This window comes from Hordeum vulgare, chromosome 7H (genome assembly GCF_904849725.1).
Source record: "Hordeum vulgare subsp. vulgare chromosome 7H, MorexV3_pseudomolecules_assembly, whole genome shotgun sequence".
NCBI classification, from domain to species: Eukaryota; Viridiplantae; Streptophyta; class Magnoliopsida; order Poales; family Poaceae; genus Hordeum; species Hordeum vulgare.
Window position 1 is genome coordinate 476072093 of NC_058524.1, and position 19123 is coordinate 476091215.

A 19123-nucleotide genomic window follows, 5' to 3' on the forward strand; every position below is an offset into this window, starting at 1 on the left:
AGTTCTCGAACCCGCAGGGTCTGCACACTTAAGGTTCGATAATGTTTTAGTATAGTTGAGTTATATGTGTGGTTACCGAATGTTGTTCGGAGTCCCGTATGATATCACGGACGTCACGAGGGTTTCCGAAATGGTCCGGAAACGAAGATTGACATATAGAATGGCTTCATTTGGTTACCGGAAGGTTTTCGGGCATTACCGGGAATGTACCGGGAGTGACGAATGGGTTCCGGAAGTTCCCCGGGAGGGGGGCAACCCACTCGGGGGGAGCCCAATGGCCCTAGGGGTGGCGCACCAGCCCTTAGTGGGCTGGTGGGACAGCCCAAGAGGGCCTTGGCGCCATAAGGAGAAAACCAAAGAAAAAAAGGGGAGGTGGGAAGGAAGAGAAGGACTCCACTTTCTAATCCTAGTTGGAGTAGGATTGGAGTAGGACTCCTCCTCTCCCTTGGCCGGCGCAAGCCCTCAAGGCAAGCCTCCTCCCCCTCCCTCCTATATATAGTGGTGATTTAGGGCTGATTTGAGACAACTTTTGCCACGTGCAACTCAGGTCTAGACACCATAGTTTTACCTCTAGATCGTATTTCCGCAAAGCTCGGGCGGAGCCCTGCAGGAATAGATCCTCACCACCACCGGAGCATCGTCATGCTGCCGGAGAACTCATCTACTTCTCCGTCTTGTTTGCTGGATCAACAAGGCCGAGATCATCATCGAGTTGTATGTGTGCTGAACGCGGAGGTGCCGTTCGTTCGGCACTAGATCTGAACGGATCGTGGGACGGATCGCGGGGCGGTTCGTGGGGCTGTTCGAGGGACGTGAAGATGTTGCTACCTCTTGAGCTTGCGTTGATTTTTACCTTGAAGAGGAAAGGGTGATGCAACACAATAGCAGTAAGTATTTCCCTCAGTTTTGAGAACCAAGGTATCAATCCAGTAGGAGAATCAAGCCAAGTGTCCAGAGTACGTGCGCAAACACAAACAAGCTTGCACCCAACGCTATAAAGGGGTTGTCAATCCCTTCAAGATTGATTGCAAAGTGAGATCTGAAGGCGGAAAGTCCAATGAAGAAAAAGAGTAAGGCTGAAAATGTGATGTGAAGTAGACCCGGAGGCCATAGTGTTCACTAGAGGCTTCTCTCAAAATAGCAAATATTACGGTGGGTGAACAAATTACTGTCGAGCAATTGATAGAACCGCGCAAAGTCATGACGATATCTAAGGCAATGATCATACATATAGGCATCACGTCCGAGACAAGTAGACCGATACTTTCTGCATCTACTACTATTACTCCACACATCGACCGCTATCCAGCATGCATCTAGTGTATTGAGTTCATGACGAACAGAGTAACGCCTTAAGCAAGATGGCATGATGTAGAGGGATAAACTCAAACCAATGATGAAAACCCCATCTTTTTACCCTTGATGGCAACAACACGATGCGTGCCTCGCTACCCCTTCTGTCACTGGGTGAGGTCACCGCATGGTATGAACCCAAAACCAAGCACTTCTCCCATTGCAAGAATCATAGATCAAGCTGGCGAAACAAAACCCACAACTCGAAGAGAATTACAAGGATATGAAATCATGCATAAGAGAGATCAGAAGAAACTCAAATAAGATTCATAGATAATCTGATCATAAATCCACAATTCATCGGATCTCGACAAACACACCGCAAAAGAAGATTACATCGGATAGATCTCCATGAAGATCATGGAGAACTTTGTATTCAAGATCCAAGTGAGAGAAGAAGCCATCTAGCTACTATCTATGGACCCGAAGGTCTATGGTGAACTACTCATGCATCATCGGAGAGGCCATGGTGTTGATGAAGAAGCCCTCCGTATCCGAATCCCCCATCCGGCAGGGCACCAGAACATGCCCCAGATGGGATCTTGCGGAGACAGAAGCTTGCGGCGGCGGAAAAGTATTTTCGTGGATCTCCCGCGCAGTTTTAGATTTTTCGGGAATTTATAGGTGGAAGAGGTAGGGCAGACGAGCCACAGGGGGCCCACAAGCCTGCTAGGCGCGGGCCCCCTGGCCGCGCCTAGGGGGCTTGTGGCCTCCCCTGGTGGCCTCTGCCTTGGTTCTCACGTCCCGTGCGTATCTTCTGTTCCGGAAAAAAATCTTTTTGAAAGTTTTATTCCGTTTGGACACCGTTTAAAATTCTCTTGTGAAAAGGGTCAAAAACACGGAAAAAACAGGAATTGGCACTTGGCACTGAGTTAATAAGTTAGTCCCAAAAAAAGATATAAAAGGCATACAAAACATCCAAAGTTTGACAAGATAATCGCATGGAACCATCAAAAATTATAGATACGTTGGAGACGTATCAAGCATCCCCAAGATTAACTCCTGCTCGTCCTCGAGTAGGGAAGTGATAAAGACTGAATTTTTGATGTGGAATGCTACCTAGCATGGTTGTCCTTTGTAACTTCTTTCATGTGACATGAATGTTCAGATCCGTAAAATTCAAAACAATAGTTTGCTATTGACATGAAAACAATAATACTTCAAGCAAACTAGCAAAATAACAAGGCCAAAGAAAGTTATCCCTACAAAATCATATAGTCTGGCTATGCTCCATCATCCCCACACAACTAATTTAAATCATGCACAACCCCGGTATTGGCCAAGTAATTGTTTTTGCACTCTTACTTTCTCAAACCTTTTTTCAATTCTCACGCAATACATGAGCGTGAGCCATGGATATAGCACTATAGGTGGAATAGAGTGTGGTGGAGGTTGTGAGATAAAAAGGAGGAGATGGTCACATCGACTCAGCGTATCAAAGGGCTATGGAGATGCCCATTAATAGATATCAATGTGAATGAGTAGGGATTGCCATACAACGGATGCACTAGAGCTATAAGTATGTGAAAGCTCAAAAAGGAGAACTAGTGGGTGTGGATCCAACTTGCTTGCTCACGAAGACCTAGGGCAATTTTGAGGAATCCCATCATTGGAATATACAAGCCAAGTTATATAATGAAGATTACCACTAGCATATGGTGGTGACAGAATGAGAGGCTCTCAATCATGAAGAACATGGTGCTATTATGAAGCACAAGTGTGGAAAGAGATAGTAGCATTGTCCCTTCTCTCTTTTTCTCTCTCTTTTTTTGTTTGGGCTCTTTGGCCTCTTTCCATATCTCTCTCTTTTTTTGGGCAACTTTGGCCTCTTTTTTTATTTCCTCACATGGGACAATTCTCTAATAATGATTATCATCACACTTTTATTTACTCACAGCTCAAAGCTTAGAACGATGATGACTCTATAGGAAATGCCTCCGGTAGTGTACCGGGATGTGCAACGATCTAGCTTGGCGTATGACGTTGAAACATCTCGCTAGCTATCTTACGATCATGCAAAGGCAATAAGAGAGTGACGGCACAAGTCATGAGACGGAACGGTGGGAGTTGCATGGCGATATATCTCGGAATGCCTATGAAAATGCCATAGTAGGTAGGTATGGTGGCTGTTTTGAGGAATGCATATGGTGGATTTGTGCACCGACGAAAATTGCGCGGTACTAGAGAGGCTAGCAATGGTGGAAGGTGAAAGTGCATCTATATCATGGACTCGCATTAGTCATGAAGAACTCACATACTTATTGCGAAAGCTTTTATTAGTAATCGAAACAAAGTGATAAACGCATACTCCTAGGGGAAGGGTTGGTAGGTGTTAACCATCGCGCGATCCCGACCGCAACAAATGTTGACAATCAATAGATAAATTATGCTCCGACTGCCTAACATAGCGGTTCACCATACGTGCATGTTACGGGAATCACTAACTTCAACACAAGTATTTCTAGATTCACAACACCCTACTAACATAACTCTTAATTGTTGGAATTATGCCCTAGAGGCAATAATAAATATAGTTATTATTATAATTCCTGTATCAAGATAATCGTTTATTATCCATGCTATAATTGTATTGAATGAAGACTTATATACATGTGTGGATACATAGACAAAACACTGTCCCTAGCAAGCCTCTAGTTGGCTAGCCAGTTGATCAAAGATAGCGAGGGTCTTCTGATTATATACAAGGTGTTGTTGCTTGATAACTGGATCACGTCATTAGAAGAATCACGTGATGGACTAGACCCAAACTAATAGACGTAGCATGTTGATCGTGTCATTTTGTTGCTACTGTTTTCTGCGTGTCAATTATTTGTTCCAATGACCATGAGATCATATAACTCACTGACACCAGAGGAATGCTTTGTGTGTATAAAACATCGCAACGTAACTGGGTGACTATAAAGATACTCTACAGGTATCTCCGAAGGTGTTCGTTGAGTTAGTATGGATCGAGACTGGGATTTGTCACTCCGTGTGACGGAGAGGTATCTCGGGGCCCACTCGGTAATACAACATCACACACAAGCCTTGCAAGCAATGTGACTTAGTGTAAGTTGCGGGATCTTGTATTACGAAACGAGTAAAGAGACTTGCCGGTAAACGAGATTGAAACAGGTATGCGGATACTGACGATCGAATCTCGGGCAAGTAACATACCGAAGGACAAAGGGAATGACATACGGGATTATATGAATCCTTGGCACTGAGGTTCAAACGATAAGATCTTCGTAGAATATGTGGGATCCAATATGGGCATCCAGGTCCCGCTATTGGATATTGACCGAGGAGTCACTCGGGTCATGTCTACATAGTTCTCGAACCCGCAGGGTCTGCACACTTAAGGCTCGACATTGTTTTATGCGTATTTGAGTTATATGGTTGGTTACCGAATGTTGTTCGGAGTCCCAGATGAGATCACGGACGTCACGAGGGTTTCCGGAATGGTCCGGAAACAAAGATTGATATATAGGATGACCTCATTTGATTACCGGAAGGTTTCGGAGTTACCGGGAATGTACCGGGAATGACGAATGGGTTCCGGGTGTTCACCTGGGGGGGGGGGCAACCCACCCCGGGGAAGCCCATAGGCCTTGGGGGTGGCGCACCAGCCCTTGGTGGGCTGGTGGGACAGCCCAAGAGGGCCCTATGCGCCAAGGATAGAAAATCAAAGAGAAAGGAAAAAAAAGGAGGTGGGAAAGGAGAGAAGGACTCCACTTTCCAATCCTAGTTGGACTAGGATTGGAGGAGGACTCCTCCTCCCCTTGGTGCGCAGCCCTTGGGGCTCCTTGAGCCTCAAGGCAAGCCTCCCCTCCCTCCTCCTATATATATGGAGCAATTAGGTCTGATTTGATACAATTTTTCAAAGGCAGCCTGACCACATACCTCCACGGTTTAACCTCTAGATCGCGTTTCTGCGGAGCTCGGGCGGAGCCCTGCCGAGATCAGATCACCACCAACCTCCGGAGCGCCGTCACTCTGCCGGAGAACTCATCTACCTCTCCGTCTCTCTTGCTGGATCAAGAAGGCCGAGATCATCGTCGAGCTGTACGTGTGCTGAACGCGGAGGTGCCGTCCGTTCGGCACTAGATCGTGGGACGGATCGCGGGACGGTTTGTGGGACGGTTCGCCGGGCGGATCGAGGGACGTGAGGACGTTCCACTACATCAACCGCGTTCACTAACGCTTCTGCTGTGCGATCTACAAGGGTACGTAGATCGGAAATCCCCTCTCGTAGATGAACATCACCATGATAGGTCTTCGTGCGCGTAGGAAATTTTTTGTTTCTCATGCGACGTTCCCCAACATTAATATTACCGAATCCATGTCTCAAAACTAATTGAGAGGAATCAAACTTCTCTTTCTACTCAATGCACATGAAGATGGAAGTTTTATTGTATCCTCTTTGGGTACCTATCACCTTTGGGACTACTTTCATAGCACAAGACAACTACCAAGTTACGCACCGCCGTGCTCTAAAAGATCTAAGTGAAGCACATAGAGCAAAATTGTCTAGCTAAAAGATATAAGTGAAGCACAATGAGTATTCTAGCAAATTCATGATGAGTGCATGTCTCTCTCAAAAGGTGTGCAGCAAGGATGATTGTGACACAACAAAAAGAAAATACTCCTACAATACAAGATGCTCCAAGCAAAACACATATCATGTGGTGAATAAAAATATAGCTCCAAGTAATGTTACCGATGGATTGAAGACGAAAGAGGGGATGCCTTCCCGGGGCATCCCCAAGCTTAGGCTTTTTGGTGTCCTTGAATTTGTCTTGGGATGCCTTGGGCATCCCCAAGCTTGAGATATTTCCACTCTTTATCCCTTTGTCCATGAGAACATCACCCAAAACTTGAAAACTTCATAACTCAAAGCTTAAACAGAAACTTGTGATATCATTAGCACAAGAAAACAAACTACCACCTCTTGAGGTACTGTAGCAATCTTGATTTCTATTTATATTGGTGTTAGATTACTGTATTATCACTTTTACATGGCTAGTACCCCCCGATACTATCCATAGTTTCATCAAAACAAGCAACCAACACAACAAAAACAAAATCTGTCAAAAAATAGACCAGTTTGTAGCAATCTGTATACTTCGTATACTTATGATACCTAAACAATTCTGAACAATTACGACAGCCTTGGAAAAAGGCATATCAACCAGCAGCAAAAAGAATCAACTCAAAATCTCTTTCTCGATAAGAATGAAAAATAATTTCGTGAGCGATAAGTTTCTGTCTTTCCAGCAGGATCAAACGACCAACACCAAACTAGTCATAAAGGTTTTGCTTGGCTCAAACACAAAAAGGAACACAGAAGACACAATCATAACATAATTATGATGGCGTGGACGCAACAAAACAGAAAGAAAAAGATAAATTCATTGGGGTGCCTCCCAACAAGCGCTATTGTTTAACGCCCTTAGCTAGGCATAAGGTGATGGAATCACGTATCGTCGTCTTTGGTACTCAAACCATAAGTAGGACTCATCATCTTAAGGTCTTCATCTATCTTACTAGATGGTTCACCACTATTTTTAGGAACAAAAATAGACTTGGTGGCCTTATTGTGGGCAAAAATTGGAGTGTTCTGCAGAGCGGCAAAAGCGGAACCCAAGTTGGTTATAACATCCTCTAGTTTGCCAATCCTACCGGAATCATGACCTAGTTTTTCGTTAACTGTGGGTTCCCTCTCCTTTAGATTTTTCAGAGTTATTCCCACCTTGGATGCGTACTGAGTGATTTGATTGCGGATCTTTTTATCCAGATTCTCAATGAGTTCAATCGTAGCAACTTTGTTTTCAATGATATCCAGCCTACGCATCACATGTTCCAAAGTTAAGGTGGTTCCATTAACCATGAGTGGGGGTGAGCCTACCAAATTTATCAAAGCACCATAAGAATCAATAGTATGGCTACCCAAGAAGTCTCCGCTTACGATGGTGTCAAGAACATACCTATTCCAAGGGGAAATACCCACATAAAAGCTGCGAAGAAGGACGGTAGTGGATTGCTTACGAGTAGATCTATTTTGAGCATTGCAAATCCTATACCAAGCATCCTTTAAATTTTCTTCCTCAATTTTTTTAAAATTGAGAACTTCACTCTCAGGAGTATCGTTCGAAGCGGTGGGTCTAGCCATGAGGACAGGTAGACTATCCCACTCAAGCAAGAAGAAAGCGAGCGAAAGAAAAGGGCGAACGAAAAAGGCAAACAAATTTGTAATTTTTTGTTTTTCAGAAGTGGGGGAGAGGAAAACGGGAGGCAAAAAAAAGTAAATGCAAGAGATGAGTTTGCGACACTTACTTGGATGAGCTTCACCTAGAATAATCCCCGGAGCCAGAAATTGACACGTTGACGGGAGACTATTCTTGACTTGATCCTCCCCGGCAACGGCGCTAGAAATCCTTCTTGCTACCTCTTGAGCTTGTGTTGGTTTTTCCCTTGAAGAGGAAAGGGTGATGCAACACAGTAGCAGTAAGTATTTCCCTCAGTTTTGAGAACCAAGGTATTAATCCAGTAGGAGAATCAAGCCAAGTGTCCAGAGTACCTGCGCAAACACAAACAAGCTTGCACCCAACGCTATAAAGGGGTTGTCAATCCCTTCAAGATTGATTGCAAAGTGAGATCTGAAGGCGGGAAGTGCAACGAAGTAAAAGTGTAAGGCTGAAAATAGGGTGTGAAGTAGACCCGGGGGACATAGTGTTCACTAGAGGCTTCTCTCAAAATAGGAAATATTACGGTGGATGAACAAATTACTATCGAGCAATTGATAGAACCGCACAAAGTCATGACGATATCTAAGGCAATGATCATACATATAGGCATCACGTCTGAGACAAGTAGACCGATACTGTCTGCATCTACTACTATTACTCCACACATCGACCGCTATCCAACATGCATCTAGTGTATTGAGTTCATGACGAACAGAGTAACACCTTAAGCAAGATGACATGATGTAGAGGGATAAACTCAAACCAATGATGTAAACTCCATCTTTTTACCCTTGATGGCAACAACACGATGCGTGCCTCGCTACCCCTTCTATCACTGGGTGAGGTCACCGCACGGTACGAACCCAAAACCAAGCACTTCTCCCATTGCAAGAATCATAGATCAAGTTGGCCAAACAAAACCCACAACTCGAAGAGAATTACAAGGATATAAAATCATGCATATAAGAGATCAGAAGAAACTCAAATAAGATTCATAGATAATCTGATCATAAATCCACAATTCATCGGGTCTCGACAAACACACCGCAAAAGAAGATTACATCGTATAGATCTCCATGAAGATCATGGAGAACTTTGTATTGAAGATCCAAGAGAGAGAAGAAGCCATCTAGCTACTAGCTATGGACCCGAAGGTCTATGGTGAACTACTCACGCATCATCGGAGAGGCCATGGTGTTGATGAAGAAGCCCTCCGTATCCGAATCCCCCCTCCGGCAAGGCACCAGAACGTGCCCCAGATGATATCTTGCGGAGACAGAAGCTTGCGGCGGCGGAAAAGTGGGCTTGTGGCGCGACCAGGGACCCCAGAAGACCTCATGGCGCCGCAAGCTTCTGTCTCCGCAAGATCCCATCTGGGGCATGTTCTGGTGCCCTGCCGGAGGGGGGATTCGGATACGGAGGGCTTCTTCATCAACACCATGACCTCTCCGATGATGCGTGAGTAGTTCACCATAGACCTACGGGTTCATAGCTAGTAACTAGATGGCTTCTTCTCTCTCTTGGATCTTCAATACAAAGTTCTCCATGATCTTCATGGAGATCTATCCGATGTAATCTTCTTTTGCGGTGTGTTTGTCGAGATCCGATGAATTGTGGATTTATGATCAGATTATCTATGAATCTTATTTGAGTTTCTTCTGATCTCTCTTATGCATGATTTCATATCCTTGTAATTCTCTTCGAGTTGTTGGTTTTGTTTGGCCAACTAGATCTATGATTCTTGCAATGGGAGAAGTGCTTGGTTTTGGGTTCATACTGTGCGGTGACCTCACCCAGTGACAGAAGGGGTAGCAAGGGACGCATCATGTTGTTGCCATCAAGGGTAAAAAGATGGGGTTTTCATCATTGCTTTGAGATTATCCCTCTACATCATGTCATCTTGCTTAAGGCGTTACTCTGTTCGTCATGAACCCAATACACTAGATGCATGCTGGATAGCGGTCGATGTGTGGAGTAATAGTAGTAGATGCAGAAAGTATCGGTCTACTTGTCTCGGGCGTGATGCCTATATGTATGATCGCTGCCTTAGATATCGTCATGACCTTGCGCGGTTCTATGAATTGCTCGACAGTAATTTGTTCACCCACCGTGATATTTTCTATTTTGAGAGAAGCCTCTAGTGAACACTATGGCCCTCGGGTCTACTCCACACCATATTTTCAGCCTTACTCTTTTTCTGCGTTGCACTTTCCGCCTTCAGATCTCACTTTGCAATCAATCTTGAAGGGATTGACAACCCCTTTAAAGCGTTGGGTGCAAGCTCTTTTGTGTTTGCGTGATACGTCCATTTTGCATCATGCTTTCATGTTGATATTTATCGCTTTATGGACTGTTATTATACTTTGTGGTACCATACTTATGCCTTTTCTCTCTTATTTTGCAAGGTTTATTTCAAGAGGGAGAATACCGGCAGCTGGAATTCTGGACTGGAAAAGGAGCAAGTCTGAGTCTTCTATTCTGCGCAACTCCAAATGCCCTGAAAATCAACATGGAATTTTTTGGGAATATATAAAAAATACTGGGCGAAAGAAGTGCTAGAGGGGAGCTGCCAGGGGCCCACAAGCCTGGTAGCCGCGGCCTGCCCCCCTGGCCGCGGCTACAGGGCTTGTTGGCACCCTGGTGGCCCACTGGACCCCCTCTTCTGCTATATGAAGGGTTTCGTCCGGAAAAAAATCTGGGCGGAGCTTTTTCGTGTATTCTCCGCCACCACGAGGCGGAACTTGAGCAGAACCAATCTAGAGCTCCGGCAGGATGATCCTGCCGGGGAAACTTCCCTCCCGAAGGGGGAAATCATCGCCATCGTCATCACCAACACTCCTCTCGTCGGAGGGGAGTCATATCCATCAACATCTTCATCAGCACCATCTCCTATCCAAACCCTAGTCTATCTCTTGTAACCAATCGCCGTCTCGCGACGCCGATTGGTACCCGTAAGGTTGCTAGTAGTGTTGATTACTCTTTGTAGTTGATGCTAGTTGGTTTACTTGGTGGAAGATTATATGTTCAGATCCTTTATGATATTCATTACTTATCTGGTCATGAATATATCCATGCTTTGTGAGTAGTTACTTTTGGTCCTGAGGACATGGGATAAGTCTTGCTATTAATAATCATGTGAATTTGGTATTCGTTCGGTATTTTGATATGCTGTATGTTGTCTTTTCCTCTAGTGGTGTTATGTGAACGTCGACTACATAACACTTCACCATATTTGGGCCTAGAGGAAGGCATTGGCGAGTAGTAAGTAGATGATGGGTTGCTAGAGTGACAAAAGCTTAAACCCCAGTCTATGTGTTGCTTCGTAAGGGGCTGATTTGGATCCACTAGTTTAATGCTATGGTTAGACGTTGTCTTAATTCTTCTTTTGTAGTTGCGGATGCTTGCGAGAGGGGTTAATCATAAGTGGGATGCTTGTCCAAGTAAGGGCAGTACCCAAGCGCCGGTCCACCCACATATCAAACTATCAAAGTAACAAACGCGAACCATGTGAACATGATGAAAATTAGCTTGACAGATTTCCCATGTGTCCTCGGGAGCGATTTACTTCCTATAAGGCTTTGTTCAGGCTTGTCCCTTGCTACAAAATGGATTGAGCCACTTTGCTGCACCGTTGCTATTACTTGTTACTTGTTACTTTTCACCTGCTACGTTTCACCTCACCACACCATCACTTGTTATCGCTAATTTCAGTGCTTGCAGTTATTACCTTGCTGAAAACCGTTTATCAGAGCCTTCTTCTCCTCGTTGGGTTCAACACTCTTACTTATTGAAAGGACTACGATTGATCCCCTATACTTGTGGGTCAGCAAGACTCTTTTCTGGCGCCGTTTCCGGGGAGTGAAGCGCCTTTGGTAAGTGGAATTTGGTAAGGAAACATTTATATACTGTGCTGAAATTTATTGTCACTTGTCACTATGGAAACTGTTCCTTTGAGGAATTTGTTCGGGGTATCTTCACCACGAACGGAAGCACGAGGAGTTGCTCCTCAACCTAAGGTACCTACTAAAAATATCTTTTATGAAATTCCTTTGGGTATGCTTGAGAAACTGCTGGCTAATCCTTTTAGAAGAGATGGATCATCACATCGAGACTTGCATCTAATCTATGTAGATGAAGTTTGTGGTTTATTTAAGCTTGGAGGTTTGCCCGAGGTTGAAATAAATAACAAAGTCTTTCCTTTATCTTTGAAGGATAAGGTGTTGACATGGTATATACTATGTGATGATACTGGATCATGGGACTACAATCGGTTGGAATTGGAATTTCATCAAAAGTTTTATCTATGCATTTAGTACATCGTGATCGGAATTATATTTATAACTTTTGGCCTCGTGACAGGGAAATCATAGCTCAAGCTTGGGGGGGGGGCTTAAATCAATGCTATATTCATGCCCCAATCATGAGCTCTCGAGAGAAATTATCACTCAAAACTTTTATGCTCGGCTTTCTCATGAAGATTGTACCATGCTTGACACTTCTTGTACTGGTTCTTTTATGAAGAAGGATGTTGACCACAAGTGGAATTTATTGGAAAGAATCAAACGTAACTCTGAAGATTGGGAGCTTGAATAAGGTAAGGAGTCAGGTATGAATTTCCAGTTTGATTGCGTTAAATATTTTGTTGAAACAAACACTTCTAGAGATTTTAGCGCTAAGTATGGACTTGACTCTGAGATAGTAGCTTCTCTATGTGAATCTTTTGCTGCTCATATTGATCTTCCCAAAGAGAAGTGATTTAAGTATCATCCTCCCGTAGAAGTCAACATAGTTAAACCCAATCTAGTTGAAGAGAAAGTCATTGCCTATAATGATCCTATTGTTCCTTGTGCCTACACTGAGAAACCACCTTACCCTGCTAGTAAAAAGGATTATTCTAAAGCTCCAACTGTGATACGTAGGGGTTACATTAGACCACTTGCACCCCCTAAGGAAATTAGAGTTGAACCTAGTGTTGCTATTATGAAATATCTCTTAGCCGAAGACATAGACGGACATGTTATCAAATTCTGTCAAGACTCCGCTAGAATTGCTAAACCTCACGCGAAAGACAAATACAGACCTGTAGTTGGCCTGCCCGTTGTTTCCGTCAAGATAGGAGATCACTGTTATCATGGTTTATGTGATATGGGTGCTAGTGTTAGTGCAATACCCCGGTCCCTATATGATGAAATCAAAGATGAGATTGCACCTGCTGAGTTAGAACCCATTGATGTCACTATTACGCTAGCTAATAGAGACACTATCTCCCATGTGGGAATTGTGAGAGACGTAGAAGTCCTGTGTGGTAAGACGAAGTATCCTACTGATTTCCTCGTCCTTGCTACTGCACAAGATAGCTTTTGTCCCATCATATTTGGTAGACCCTTTCTCAACACTGTCAATGCTCATATTGATTGCATTAAACTGACTGTCACTATTAGTTTCGAGGGTGTGTCTCATGAATTTAACTTCTCCAAGTTTGGAAGACAACCCCATGAAAAAGAGTCGTATGGTAGGGATGAAATCATTGCTCTTGCCTCTATTGTCGTGCCTCCTACGGATCCTTTAGAGCAATATCTGCTTGAGCATGAAAATGATATGCATATGGATGAAAGAGATGAGACAGACAAAATTGTTTTAGAACAATATCCTATTCTTAAGAATAATCTGCCTGTTGAACTCCTTGGGGATCCTCCCCCACCAAAGGGTGATCCTGTGTTCGAGCTAAAACAGTTACCAGATACACTTAAGTATGCCTATCTTGATGAGAAGGAGATATATCCTGTTATTATTAGTGCTCACCTCTCGAATCACGAAGAGAAGAAGTTATTAAAAACTTTGAGGAAGCACCGTGCTACTATTGGATATACTCTTGATGATCTTAAGGGTATTAGTCCCACTCTATGTCAGCACAAGATTAAAACCGATCCTGATTCTAAGCCAGCCACTGATCATCAACGGAGGTTAAATCCTAGGATGAAAGAGGTCGTGAGAAAAGAAATATTAAAGCTTCTGGAAGCAGGAATCATTTATCCTGTTGCTCATAGTGATTGGGTAATTCCAGTACATTGCGTACCTAAGAAGGGAGGTATCACCGTCGTTCCTAATGATAAGAATGAACTAATCCCACAGAGGATTATTACTGGCTATAGGATGGTGATAGACTTCCGGAAACTGAACAAGGCAACCAGGAAAGACCATTATCGTTTGTCGTTTATCGACCAAATGCTAGAAAGGCTATCTAAACACACACACTTCTGCTTTCTAGACGGTTATTCAGGTTTCTCGCAAATACCTGTTGCACAATCTGATCAGGAGAAAACAACTTTCACCTGCCCCTTCGGTACCTTTGCTTATAGACGTATGCCTTTTGGCTTATGCAATGCACCTGCCACCTTTCAAAGATGTATGATGGCAATATTCTCTCACTTTTGTGAAAAGATTGTTGAGGTTTTCATGGATGATTTCTCCATTTACGGTTCTTCCTTTGACGATTGCCTCAGCAACCTTGATCGAGTCTTACAGAGATGCAAAGATACCAACCTCGTCTTGAACTGGGAGAAGTGCCACTTCATGGTTAATGAAGGCATCGTCTTAGGACACAAAATTTCTGAGAAAGGCATTGAAGTTGATAAGGCTAAGGTTGATGCAATTGAGAAAATGCCTTGCCCCACGGATACCAGAGGTATACGAAGTTTCCTAGGTCATGCTGGTTTCTATAGAAGGTTCATTAAGGACTTCTCTAAGATTTCTAGGCCTCTTACCAACCTCTTGCAAAAGGATGTTGCTTTTGTTTTTGATGAGGATTGTGAGGAAGCTTTCGAAATACTTAAGAAGGCCTTGATAACCGCACCTATTGTTCAACCACCTGATTGGAACTTGCCCTTTGAAATCATGTGCGATGCTAGTGATTACGCTGTTGGTGCTGTTCTAGGACAAAGAGTTGACAAGAAGTTGAATGTTATTCACTACACTAGTAAAACTCTAGACAATGCCCAAAGAAATTATGCCACTACGGAGAAGGAATTTTTAGCAGTCGTGTTTGCATGTGAGAAAGTTCAGATCTTATATAGTTGACTCCAAAGTCATTATTCACTCTGATCATGCTGCTATTAAGTACCTTATGGAGAAGGACGCTAAACCTAGGCTAATCAGATGGGTTCTCCTGCTACAGGAATTTGATCTGCACGCTGTTGACCGAAAGGGTGCTGATAACCCTATAGCAGATAACTTGTCCAGGCTAGAGAATGTCCTTGATGACCCACGACCTATTGATGACAGCTTTCCCGATGAGCAATTGAATTTCATCCGCACTTCACATAGTGCACCGTGGTATGCTGATTACGCAAACTATATCGTAGCCAAATACATACCACCCAGTTTCACCTACCAGCAAAAGAAGAAATTCTTCTTTGATTTGAGACACTACTTTTGGGATGATCCTCACCTTTATAAGTAAGGAGTAGATGGTGTTATTAGACGTTGTGTGCCTGAACATGAACATGAACATGGACAGATCCTGCAGAAGTGTCATCCCGAAGCCTACGGAGGACACCATGCTGGAGATAGAACTGCTCATAAGGTATTGCAATCAGGTTTCTATTGGCCCACTCTCTTCAAGGATGCCCGTAAGTTTGTCTTGTCTTGTGACGAATGCCAAAGAATAGGGAACATCAGTAAACGTCAGGAAATGCCTATGAACTATTCACTTGTCATTGAACCATTTGATGTCTGGGGCTTTGATTATATGGGACCCTTCCGAGTTCCAATGGGTATACTCACATCTTAGTTGCTGTTGATTACGTCACTAAGTGGGTAGAAGCTATCCCCACTAGAAATGCTGATCACCACACCTCTATTAAGATGCTTAAAGAAGTCATTTTCCCAAGATTTGGAGTCCCTAGATATCTGATGACTGATGGCGGTTCACACTTCATTCATGGTGTTTTCCGCAAGATGCTCGCTAAGTATGATGTCAACCATAGAGTTGCATCTCCTTATCATCCTCAGTCTAGTGGTCAAGTGGAGTTGAGTAATAGGGAGATCAAATTGATCTTACAAAAGACTGTCAATAGATCTCGAAAGAATTGGTCTAGCAAACTTGACGATGCACTATGGGCTTATAGGACTGCTTATAAGAATCCCATGGGCATGTCGCCGTATAAAATGGTTTACGGTAAGGCCTGTCATTTACCTCTTGAGCTAGAACACAAAGCTTATTGGGCAATCAAAGAGCTCAACTTCGATTTCAAACTTGCCGTGAGAAGCGGTTGTTTGATATCAACTCATTAGATGAATGGAGGGGCCAGGCATATGAGAATGCCAAGTTGTTCAAGGAAAAGGTTAAGAGATGGCACGATAAAAGAATACAAAAATGTGAGTTCAATGTAGGTGATTATGTCCTGCTATACAATTCTCGCTTAAGATTCTTCGTAGGCAAGCTTCTCTCTAAATGGGAAGGTCCCTACGTTGTCGAGGAAGTATATCGTTCCGATGCCATCAAAATCAATAACACGGAAGGTAATTTTCCTAGAGTGGTAAATGGGCAAAGAATGAAGCATTATATCTCTGGTACTCCCATAAATGTTGAGAGCAATATCATCAATATCATAACTCTAGAGGAGTACATAAGGGATGTTTATCAGCCTGTTTCAGACTCTGAAAACGAAGAGGTATGTGTTTCGGTTAGTAATTGGACTCCAAAACTTTTCCAGTAGGAAATTTTCTCCGTTTTGGAATTTTTGGAAAAATAGAAAAATAAAAAGCAGTCCGGAGAGCGCACGAGGCGGCCACAAGCTTGGCTACAGGGCTTGTGGGCACCTCGTGTGCCTCCCGGACTCCGTTTTCTTGCGGAGCACTACTTCTGGTCCAGAAAAAATCATTATATTTATGCCCGAGGGTTTTGATCTCCGTATCGCGCAGTTTTCCTCTATTTTTGTTTCGAGCCTGTTGTCTGCTGTAGATTTAGGTCAAGATGTCTTCTCAAGATTCAGAAGAAGAGATCTATGTGGTCGATGACCGTGCTAACTCCAGGATTAATGGGGACTTAGAGCCTTATGGTTGGACCACAGATGAGGAAGAGGATCGTGAATCAAAGGGGAAGGAGCAAACAAGCTCTGACGAGGAGGAGGCTCCTCTACCTCAACCTGCAGACACCCATGTGGAGTTCAAGAAGTCAAGCCTCACCAACTCAAGGAAGAAGCATAAGACTTTGTTTATCCCTTCTCGTTTCCTGCAGGAGAGTAAGCAGGAATTATGCCAAAGGGTGTTGAAGCTTGAAGAAGAAACCGACGATCTGAGGGAGCAGAATTTCATGCTCCATTGGAAATTAAACAAGCTCAAGACCTCTGCAAAGACTCCACCACCATCTCCACCAAAGGAAGACAACTAAGCATTGGTATGGGCAACTCCCTTGGCTTGTGCCAAGCTTGGGGGAGTTGCCTTGGTATCGTATCACCTTTATATCTTCTGCTTTTACCTTTATTTTAGTTCTTTCTTTTTCAGTTTTTACTTTCTTCTCTTAGTGGGATAAGTCTTTAGTGTTTAGTTTGAGTCTTTTGCCTTGTGTCTCCCCCGATGTATTCGAGATTGCGAGCTATATAATAAAGAGTATCTTAGTCAAGGGCTTTGTTTTGTGCCGTGATCAAAAGTATGAAAAGAACGATAGCATGAAAGATCATGAGATGATCTTATGGAAAGTGATAGCTTCACATATAACAAGTATGATGATTGAAACTTGTTGAGAATAGACCAATATAGACCCCAGTCATTGTTGCAATTAATAAGAAGTAATAAGGAAAGAGAGGTTCACATATAAATATATCATCTTAGACACTTTCTATAATTGTGAGCACTCACCAAACTATTACATGCTTAGAAGTAGATGTTGGACAAGGAAGACAACATAATGAATTGTGTTTGCTCGGTTCCAAACAATGTTATATGTCTAGAGATCCCTTAGCATGTGACGATTGCTTCCACCTCATATTAGCCAAAACTTCCGTACTAAGTAGAAATACTACTTGTGCATCCATAAACCTTCAACCCAGTTTTGCCATGAGAGTCCGCCATACCTACCTATGGATTGCGTAAGATCCTTCAAGTAAGTTGTCATCGGTGCAAGCAATAAAAATTTTCTATCTAAAGTATGTATGATTTATTAGTGTGTGGAAAATAAGCTTTGTACGAACCTGTGATGAGGAAGACATAAAGCGATATACTGCATAATAAAGTTCTTTATCATAGGGGGCAATATAAAGTGACGTTCCTTTACACTAAGAGGTCGTATATCCAAACCTTAAAAGCGCATGACAACCTCTACTTCCCTCTGCGAAGGGCCTATCTTGTACCTTTACTTTTGTCCTTGTGAAAGTCATGGTGATCAACACCAATTCCCTATTCCGTCTTCATCTTGGTGAATGTCATATGCTAGGGAAAGATCTATATTCATATATCAACTTGGAGATGAGTACTTATGCTTTATTATTGTGACTTTACCCTTGAGGTAAATGGTCGGGAGGCAAAATTATAAGCCCCTATCTTTCTTTGTGTCCAACTGAAACTTTGATACCATGAGTACCACGTGAGTTGTAACAATTGTGGAAAACAAAAGAGATGATTGAGTATGTGGATTTGCTTTACAAGCTCTTATTTGACTCTTTCTGATGTTATGATAAATTGCAATTGCTTCAATGACTATGGACTGTTGTTGGCTACTTCTCGGTAAGGTTTTTGTTTCATACTTTGCTTTGTGAAGGAACTGTTACTTTCCCATAAGAATCTTTATGATGTATTGTTGTTCTATGTGTGATCATGATGCCCTCGTGTCCGTATTATGTTTTATCGACACCTTCATCCCTAAACATGTGGACATGTTTATGGATCTTGGTTTTCGCTTGAGGACAAGCGAGGTCTAAGCTTGGGGGAGTTGATACGTCCATTTTGCATCATGCTTTCATGTTGATACTTATCGCTTTATGGACTGTTATTATACTTTGTGGTACCATACTTATGCCTTTTCTCTCTTATTTTGCAAGGTTTATTTGAAGAGGGAGAATACCGGCAGCTGGGATTCTGGACTGGAAAAGGAGCAAGTCTGAGTCCTCTATTCTACGCAACTCCAAATGCCCTGAAAATCAACGTGGAGTTTTTTGGGAATATATAAAAAATACTGGGCGAAAGAAGTGCGAGAGGGGAGCTGCCAGGGGCCCACAAGCCTGGTAGCCGCGGCCTGCCCCCTGACCGCGGCTATAGGGCTTGTGGGCACCCTGGTGGCCCACTGGCCCCCTTCTTCTGCTATATGAAGGGTTTCGTCCGGAAAAAAATCTAGGCGGAGCTTTTTCGTGGATCCTCCGCCACCACGAGGCGAAACTTGAGCAGAACCAATCTAGAGCTCCGGCAGGGCGATCCTGCCGGGGAAACTTCCCTCCTGAAGGGGGAAATCATCGCCATCGTCATCACCAACACTCCTCTCGTCGGAGGGGAGTCATCTCCATCAACATCTTCATCAGCACCATCTCCTA